Source organism: Aegilops tauschii, chromosome 2 (genome assembly GCF_002575655.3).
Source record: "Aegilops tauschii subsp. strangulata cultivar AL8/78 chromosome 2, Aet v6.0, whole genome shotgun sequence".
Lineage (NCBI taxonomy): Eukaryota > Viridiplantae > Streptophyta > Magnoliopsida > Poales > Poaceae > Aegilops > Aegilops tauschii.
The window spans coordinates 381256989-381266691 of NC_053036.3; the positions used below are offsets into that span (position 1 = coordinate 381256989).

The window sequence follows — 9703 nt, forward strand, 5'->3', positions numbered from 1 at the left end:
TTGTTTGCTTTATCACTAAGTAGTTTTTATGTGCTGTTCTAAGTTGTTCTCTATCTTTAGTATGGATATGGAACACGAAATACCAAAAAAAAGGTTTACTTGCTACTCATCGAGATGGGGAACCTCCTAAAACCCTCGATGCTCATTATGTGAAAGATATCATGTACTACTTTGATAATCCTGAGAAAACCCCATTCAACTTTGTAATGGGAGACACGTTGGATCAACGTGAATACTTTAGGGATTATCGCTTGACTCAAAAAGGGGAACTATTATGGGATCAAATTTATATGTTGAAGTGGTATGCTAGGCAACTATGCTTGAGATATGATTATACTTGTTGCTCTAGGATGAAGGCTCCACACCTTACCTTTCCATGCAAATTTAATGATAATGAAACCTTGGCTTCTTATGCTAGAGGTATATATGATTACTATGATGTGGAAAGAATAGAAGAATTTGTTGCTTTTAAGGGTGCATGTGAAATTGAATCTTTGTTTAAAGAGTTTGAAGATTTTGATGATTCAGTTTATAGACCTGAAAATTTAGCTATCCTTAAATATTTCTATGAGAATTATGAATACAATGCCGATATTGATGCGTTTATTGAGAAAGTCTCCGCTGTCCAAGAAGAGACTGATATTTTGCAGGAGTCTATGGAAGAAGGAATTAATGACATTGTGAGCTCATTGGATGAAAAAGATGAGGTGGAGAGCAAAGAACAAAAGGAGGAAGAGCGAATTGATCACCCATGCCCACCTTCTAATGAGAGTAACTCTTCAACTCATACATTGTTTAATTTCCCTTCATGCTTACTGAGGGATGATTGCTATGATGATTGTTATGATCCCGTTGATTGAAATATCCCTTTTTGATGATGCTTGCTATGCTTGTGGCCAAGATGCCAATATGAATTATGCTTATGGAGATGAACTTGCTATAGTTCCTTATGTTAAACATGAAAAAACTGTTGCTATTGCACCCACGCATGATAGTCCTATTATATTTTTGAATTCTCCCGACTACACTATATCGGAGAAGTTTGCCCTTATTAAGGATTATATTGATGGGTTGCCTTTTACCGTTGCACATGATGATTTTGATGAATATAATATGCATGTGCTTGCTGCTCCTACTTGCAATTATTATGAGAGAGGAACTATATCTCCGCCTCTCCATGTTTCCAATATGATAAAATTGCAAGAAACTGTTTATACTATGCATTGGCCTTTACTATGTGTGCATGAATTATGACATGCCGATGCATAGGAAGAGAGTTAGACTTCTTCATTACATGATATATGTTACTTTGTGCTCACTACTAAATTACAAATCATTGTTAATTAAAATTGGCTTTGATCTCTACTCCTAATGTCTGAGTTGGTTGAATAGTCCCCCCACTTTCGACTGGTTTATTTTCGACAGGTTTATTTTCGACAGGTTTTTTTTCAACCGTTTTTTTTCGTCATCCTCTCACCTCCCCCGGTCGACTGAAGACCCCCTCGTACGAAAATAAACCGGAAGAAACGGACGGGCCTGGGAACGACGACCCCTCGCACGAAAGAAACCTCACGACCGAGGCTACCCTCATCTATTCGCTACAACGACGGCAGCCATGCCGCCGCCGCCACCGCGATCCCTGAAACGCCGCCGATCTATTCGCTACATCGACGGAAACCAGGCGCTAGCCACGGATCCCTTTGCCGGCGCCGAGCAGTCATCGAGGAGTCGGCGCCGATGTCCTAAAGGAGGCGCCGCCACCATCGTTGCAGGCCTCCAGGTCACCATCGGGACACCGCCGCCGAGATCCGCCTTCGCCTTCGTCCGGCAGAGGCGGCGGAAGGCAGCCGGGAGGGGAAGCGCACAACGACCCGGAAGACATCCGCCCTCACGCGCTCATCGTCTTTCTCGATCTACCCGAGGGCTGCCGATGGGCGCCTCGGCGGCGGCCACGGCGAGATCTGCGTCTGGGACGTGACAATCCCTCCACCCCGGTCGCCGGTGAGATTTCACTGCCTTGATCCTCCCGGTCCCAGTTTATCAGGTCGTCCCTGACAAAGAGATGCTACTGCCGGGCACGTGCACGCACGTGGGGCGGCCGCCTGCGAGCGGGGCCACGTCCTCTCTCCTTCGTCGACCATGGCCTCCGAACCAATCCGTTGAGCGGTACCTCTGCGCCCAAGTGTCCGCTCCTCGATCTTCAACAGATTTGTTATCTCCTCTCTTCCGTTGCAGGTCAATCCCAGTTTGATTTCTTATCTGCTATATTGCATTTGTTCTCCCAAATGGGTCAGCGTGCCTTCTGTGTCAAAATTTGGAGATGTAGTTCTGAAAACCAGTGAACAAGGAGAAATTTGGAGATGTAGTTCTAAAAACCAGTGAACAAGAAGCACATGGGAGCCGCTCAATGCTCTACTATTGAAAGTTGGTGTGGTTGTTTGTCAGTAAAACTTATCTGTAGTCAAGTCATACCCAGCCCGTTGACCATCATCCGAATGCTTCTGATAATAACCAAGTGTTTTCTATTGAATATGTTACAATCCATTCTGAAGCAAACTAAGTTACTAGCAGTTTAAGAAGATGTTATACACCTGACTGACGAAGATCTTTTTTATATCCACAAGGCATTTCATGACGATCCAAGTATATTGCTGATCAAATAGAAAATATGTAATTTTCTGTTTCGGTAATAAACGGGCAATTCAACGTATAGTTGGGGCAGCCTGATTTCCTCTTACACATGCCTGCTAGCAGCAGCAGTTACGACCAGGCGGTTGCGGCCTGACTTGGCGGCTCTTCCTTTTTGTTTTGTGTTTGAATCAGATTTGGCGGTCTCGATTTTACAGGCATGTGTTGATCTTGGTCTTGTTCTGTATGCAGGTAGGGTACACTTGATGTTTCATGTTTGGTGAAAGAAAAGGAGCTTCCTATGTTGATTTGGGCAAGACATACATTCTGCCATGCATTAGTAGATCAATTGCTTCTCTGTGTAGGGGAACGATTAGCGATTGAATCTCTCTGTCTCGTTTCTTGATTATCCAATTAATTTACCCTCATCTATGCATAAATTGGTCCGATTGAGTTATGCCATTTTTCTAATAATCTATATTGGTTCTATATATGACTAGAACAATATGATACGATGCACATCGGTCCGCTTTACTGGCAGCTATCTTTCAAGATGGAGGGGAGGCACTCGTGTGGACCTGCTCAATGTTCGAGGAGATACGGCTGACTAAACAAGGTTATTTTGAAGTTCTTTGTGGTTCATGTTAGCTATCTATCAGTAATAGTACAACCTTGATTTTTATGTCGTTCAGGTTTACCTAACATTCAGTAACATTACTTTCCATTGGAGACTTCTTACAGGAGGTGCTTATAAAATGATGGTTGAACATGTACAGATTTTGGATCACGATCATCTATTTACCAGGCATCAGTTAACTCAAGGCATCGACCAAAATCTAGCATTCTTTGTTGTGTGCACCATGGAGAAGACAAAGAACAAAGATTGTGTGATATATCCGATAGCGCAATATAATTTTCTCTTGCATATTTATAATCTGCCATTTGAATGATGTTTTCTATGTTGTAGTCAAATCAAGACAATTTGCAACTTTGGTGTTGTGACGTTGGAGGCCGTGCTCAACAGCAATGGGGGACTGTTCGTTGATGCCCGACCCATGATGCCGGCGAAGGAATGAGAGTCGACGAGGAGTGGACACCATGGGTTTGTGAACTGGCGAAGCGTCCGTTGTCCGTTTGGTAATGTCCGACGCATCAGAGGCATAGTATGACTTGCCCCGATTATGATGTCGTCTACAAACATCCGACGAAGGGGAGCCCGTCCCAGTTTCCATCTTGATGGTAAGTTCTCTAATCTTCTATCTCATGGGATGTGATGTGGTTGCCTTCATTTTGGCTTTTGACAAAGGGTTGAAATTAGCTTATGTGCTTCCGACAATTAAAATTCCAATGATATTATCAACCTTCAACGAGCAGTGACAACGAACTCCATCCCCCCACACCACCACACCCAAATGGCGTAGGATAGACTGATGTTTCATGTGATGTGCTTTAAGCCATGTTTCAGCTTGTCTTGACCCAGCATGTATTTTTAGTTTCAGTTGTTGAGCTCTGCACTATAAAACCGAGAAATACCCAAGGCTTTTTACAGGTCAGGCATGTTTACTAAAATATATAATTTCTAAATCATTTCCAGCAATATGTGAGTTGTTTGCTTGCTCAACCTTACGCTGGGATCATGTCTACAGACTACAAATAGAGGGAAGTTTGCATGTGCCTTACTAGAGACAGATGAACCAATAAAATGATTGGAAAGGTTCTTCCCAAGCAAAAGGTAAGCTGAATCTTGTACAGTTTACTTCATAATATATTTTGGTCAGTATGTTGTTTATTTTCTGAAATTGATACTCCATTGTAGATTACCTATGATGAAAATTACATTCTCTGCGGGCGCTGATTCAGATATATTACTATGGGCAAAGGAAGTTCAAAATTTATCTCAATCAAACATGTGCAAAGGAAAATTCAAAATTTGTTATGTCAGGAAAAGATTCTTAAACCAGTGAAGTATCTAGAGGGCTTATTAGGACACTGCTCATATTGTTTGATACTTTACCATCTGGGGATTAGGCTACCGGTGAACACGACAATGCGGCTGTTGGTCACGGATGCCGGGGGCGTGAGCGGGGTTGAGGAGCTCACATGGTGCTATACATGACGACATGCGAGTGGTGGCAGGAGGTGGCATGCCTGCTGCTTGGCTGGAAGTCCGACATGAACTCCCACGACCGACTGTAAGCATGGTACGTACCCAATCGTCAAACTTTCTTCTTTCACCTCCTTCTTATGTAGAAATTAAACTTCGCTGCACACCGGACATTCCTACTTTCAGTCAGTCATTTCTGCCCATTCTGATTGTTAATACTAAGTGTACATGTCACCCACGTTGGACCAGTCTATTGCATTTGAATTACCTTGATCTATGGAAATAGTTATATAGGCATGCTACGTGCAAGTGCTTATCTAGGCAATCCAAAGTTCAGCCTGTAGTTTTATGCACACCATCCCAGTCAGCAATATATGCATGGTTGCCCATGCGTTGCCACAGAACAATCCTACAGTGGGGCAGTGCTATCCTAAAGTGGGGATGAGAGGATTCAGCGGCTGCACCGGTGGCTTGTCTATCTCCAGGAGATGGAGCGCGCTGCCTCATCGATGTGGGAGCTGCATTGCACTAACTGGGCACGATGCCTCATGGATGCGGGAGCTGCAGTGCACTATTTAAGAGTTCAAAAGCATGAAGGAGGAAATTACCTACAAGTCTTTAAGATCACGAAGGAGGATGTCAAAGTTTTCCATTGTCAAGGACTTGTGAGCAAGTAGTATATGGACTTCACTCTGATTCTAATGAAAAAGTTGGCTATCTGATTCTAAAAATAAGAGCAGAAAATAATAGAGATGTATCTACATGTGTGTGCATTAAAATTTGTTTTTTTTGTTAGTCGAGGTTATAACCTTTCAAACTTTACTTATCCAGGTTGTGAAGACCTTCCAGCATTACCCCAGGAAGCTAACACATCAGCTTGTGCCATACGTGGTGTTTTCTTGTTGATGAATGTTGGTCTAGGTAATTTCTTTGATGAACCATGTGACAATTAATAAAGTTAATAAAGGACAGCATACTCTTTTTGTCCGCCTTGATCGCAGTGGGGCGGGGGTGAGGCGTTGGAGAGAGAGGCGGGGCAGTGGTGCATGCGTGCAATGCGTCTGGACGACAGAATGCATGATCGAGTGATCGGTGTGGTGGTTGGCGGTGCTTGGGCAATGATGTTCGATTTGAGAGGAAGAAGAAAGATTAGCTGCTGATTTTGGGGGGGGAAGAAGAGAGATTGAGCGTGTTGTTGTTGTCGTGTGTGGTCTTGGGAGAGGAATAAAAGAGAGTAGTAAAGAGCTGTAGAGAGATAGCGAGGGATTGAGAGGCTACTACTATTTTTTATTGTTGTCGATGCTTGCACAATGCTATTTCTTATTATACTGGGGTATTCATCTTTGGACTAAAAACAATCATCCCCCCCTCAATATTTTAGTCATGACTTAGTTTTACTTACTAACCTCTCTTCATATTTATTTGTAGATTGAATTTAGCTTTTTATGAAGTTCTAAAGAATAGTTCTGACCTTTGTGGGTAGTCAACCCAATTCTGGTTCTTGGTTGAAAGCCTCTTGCATCATAGTTTACTCAAAGGCAGCTTCAGATTGATTCTCGTACCTAGGGAGTCATCCTTGGAAGCAATAGTTCTAATTTTTATAAAGAAGCATGTTATTTGTTTGTTTTTGTATAACCAAAAATATATTTCAAACATATGTTGTGATTAGAATTATGACAGGATCGTTGTTCATCACTATTCTTTTTGGACTTTAATTGATCTATGTCTAAATTACACATAGTGTGTATGAGCAAATTATTATAGTTTGACTTTCATGTCTTGGATCCGTGGCAAATCATAGTCACCTTAGTACTATCTTGCCTTACGCATGTCTTTCTGATGGCCTTATTAAAGATCGCCGGTTCTATGGTTTTTAACACAAGATGATATTTTTGTAGCATATTTCGTATAAGTTCTACTCTATAATTTTAAATTCAAAAACATTTTTAGTTGGGAGAAGAAAAGAAGAAAGAAAATGATAGCGCTTTATAACGGTAAAAAAAAGTCGGCAATACAGCCCGTGGCAACGCACGGGCGTTCTACTAGTATACCTTGGGATCCGGGTGGATCCATTACTTGAGCACTATATGCCTAGCTTAATGGCTTTAAAGAAAGCGCTGCCAGGGAGACAACCCGGAAGTTTTAGAGAGTCATTTATTTCTGTTGAGTGCTTTTATATAGTTTAAAAACAAAAAAATAAAGAGGGGAACCCAAAACTTTTTCAAAAAGGAAAGTGAAAGTGAGAGAGACAAGCATTGTTGAAGTGGGGGAGCTCCTTGAACTTAGTTCATGCTCACGGAAACTTTGTGAATCTTGATTACAGAAATTTTTCAAAAAAAATAATTATCCCCTTGTACAATTCCATTGTATAATAAAAATAATGTTCCAAGGTTTGCCTTTAGGATGTTTACAATGCTTGTTGGTTTGTGCGGTGCAGGACAGAAACTTTGGCTGTAGTGCGCGATTTTACATTTTTTACTGGAACGTCAAATGGTTCTGAAACTTTTTGCACTGTCTTTCTGTAAAAAAAATATTTTTCCTAATTTTGGTAGAATTTTTGGAGTACCATAGGTATGGTGAATGTTCAGATTATTACAGACTGTTCTGTTTTAGACAGATTCTGTTTTTGATGCATAGTTTGCTTGTTTTGATGAAACTATCAGTTTCTATCAGTGGATTAAGCCATGGAAAAGTTATATTACAGTAGCTACAATGCAAAAAAATATGAATTGGTTTGCAACAGTACTTAGAGTAGTGATTTGCTTTATTATACTAACGGATCTTACCGAGTTTTCTGTTGAGTTTTGTGTGGATGAAGTGTTCGAAGATCGAGGATGTCTCCATGTGAGGAGAAGAAGGAGAGGCAAGAGCTCAAGCTTGGGGATGCAAAAGGCACCCCAAGTAAATATTCAAGGAGACTCAAGCGTCTAATCTTGGGGATGCCCCGGAAGGCATCCCATCTTTCTTCAACAAGTATCGGTATGTTTTCGGATTCGTTTCGTTCATGCGATATGTGTAAATCTTGGAGCGTCTTTTGCATTTAGTTTTCACTTTTCTTTTATGCACCATGCTGGTATGTGATATTCCTTGGTTGATTTATAGAATTCTCATTGCACTTCACTTAAATCTTTTGAGTATGGATTTATAGAATGCTTCATGTGCTTCGCTTATATCATTTGAAGTTTGGATTGCCTGTTTCTCTTCACATAGAAAACCGCCATTTGTAGAATGCTCTTTTGCTTCACTTATATTTGTTAGAGCATGGGCATATCTTTTGTAGAAAGAATTAAACTCTCTTTCTTCACTTATATCTATTTAGAGAGATGACAGGAATTGGTCATTCACATGGTTAGTCATAAAATCCTACATAAAACATGTAGATCACTGAATATGATATGTTTGATTCCTTGCAATAGTTTTGAGATATAAAGGTGGTGATATTAGAGTCGTGCCAGTTGAGTAATTGTGAAATTGAGAAATACTTGTGTTGAGGTTTGCAAGTCCCGTAGCATGCACGTATGGTGAACCGTTATGTAACGAAGTTGGAGCATGAGGTATTTATTGATTGCCTTCCTTATGAGTGGCGGTCGGGGACGAGCGATGGTCTTTTCCTGCCAATCTATCCCCCTAGGGGCATGTGTAGTAGTACTTTGCTTCGAGGGCTAATAAACTTTTGCAATAAGTATATGAGTTCTTTATGACTAATGTGAGTCCATGGATTATACTCACTCTCACCCTTCCATCATTGCTAGCCTCTTCGGTATCGTGCATTGCCCTTTCTCACCTCGAGAGTTGGTGCAAACTTCGCCGGTGCATCCAAACCCCGTGATACGATGCGCTCTATCACACATAAGCCTCCTTATATCTTCCTCAAAACAGCCACCATACCTACCTATCATGGCATTTCCATAGCCATTCCGAGATATATTGTCATGCAACTTCCATCATCATATACATGACTTGAGCATTTATTGTCATATTGCTCTGCATGATCATAAGATAGCTAGCATGATGTTTTCATGGCTTGTCCGTTTTTTGATGTCATTGCTACGCTAGGTCATTGCACATCCCGGTACACCGCCGGAGGCATTCATATAGATTCATATCTTTGTTCTAGTATCGAGTTGTAATATTGAGTTGTAAGTAAATAAAAGTGTGATGGTCATCATTATTAGAGCATTGCCCCAGTGAGGAAAGGATGATGGAGACTATGATTCCCCCATCGGGATGAGACTCCGGACTTTAAAAATAAATAAAAGAGGCCAAAGAAGCCCACCAAAAAAAGAAAAAAAGAAGAAAAAAACAAAAAAAATGAGAGAAAAAGAGAGAAGGGGCAATGTTACTATCCTTTTACCACACTTGTGCTTCGGAGTAGCACCATGTTCTTCATATAGAGAGTCTCTTGAGTTATCACTTTCATATACTAGTGGGAATTTTCATTATAGAACTTGGCTTGTATATTCCAATGATGGGCTTCCTCAAATGCCCTAGGTCTTCATGAGCAGGCAAGTTGTATGCACACCCACTTAGTTTCAGTTTGAGCTTTCATACACTTATAGCTCTAGTGCATCCGTTGCATGGCAATCCCTACTCCTCACATTGACATCAATTGATGGGCATCTCCATAGCCTGTTAATTAGCCGCGTCGATGTGAGACTTTCTCTTTTTTTTTGTTCTCACACAAACCTCCATCATCATATTCTATTTCACCCATAGTGCTATGTCCATGGCTTGCGCTCATGTATTGCGTGAGGGTTGAATAGGCTGAAGCGCGTTAAAAAGTATGAACTAATTGCTCGGCTTGTCATCGGGGTTGTGCATGATTTGAATGCTTTGTGTGGTGAAGATGGAGCATAGCCAGACTATATGATTTTGTAGGGATGAGCTTTCTTTGGCTATGTTATTTTGATAAGACATAATTGCTTGGTTAGTATGCTTGAAGTATTATTGTCTTAATGTCAAATGATAGAC

General features: G+C 41.2%; 1 long non-coding RNA gene across 12 annotated transcripts; it reads left to right on the forward strand.

Annotated features, from left to right (window-relative positions):
- Positions 1-1531: 1531 nt before the first annotated feature.
- On the forward strand, positions 1532-6090 carry LOC109753170 (uncharacterized). 12 transcript variants are annotated; one of them, XR_012202783.1, is made up of 8 exons: positions 1532-2624; positions 2714-3244; positions 3370-3450; positions 3596-3867; positions 4122-4177; positions 4275-4360; positions 4445-4829; positions 5564-6090. It is a non-coding gene; the product is annotated as an uncharacterized lncRNA (long non-coding RNA). The 12 variants fall into 12 exon arrangements; XR_012202786.1 differs by having other exon boundaries at positions 1532-2235; positions 2881-3244; positions 5564-5719; XR_012202787.1 differs by having other exon boundaries at positions 1532-2001; positions 2881-3244; positions 5564-5719.
- The last annotated feature ends 3613 nt before the right edge of the window (positions 6091-9703 follow it).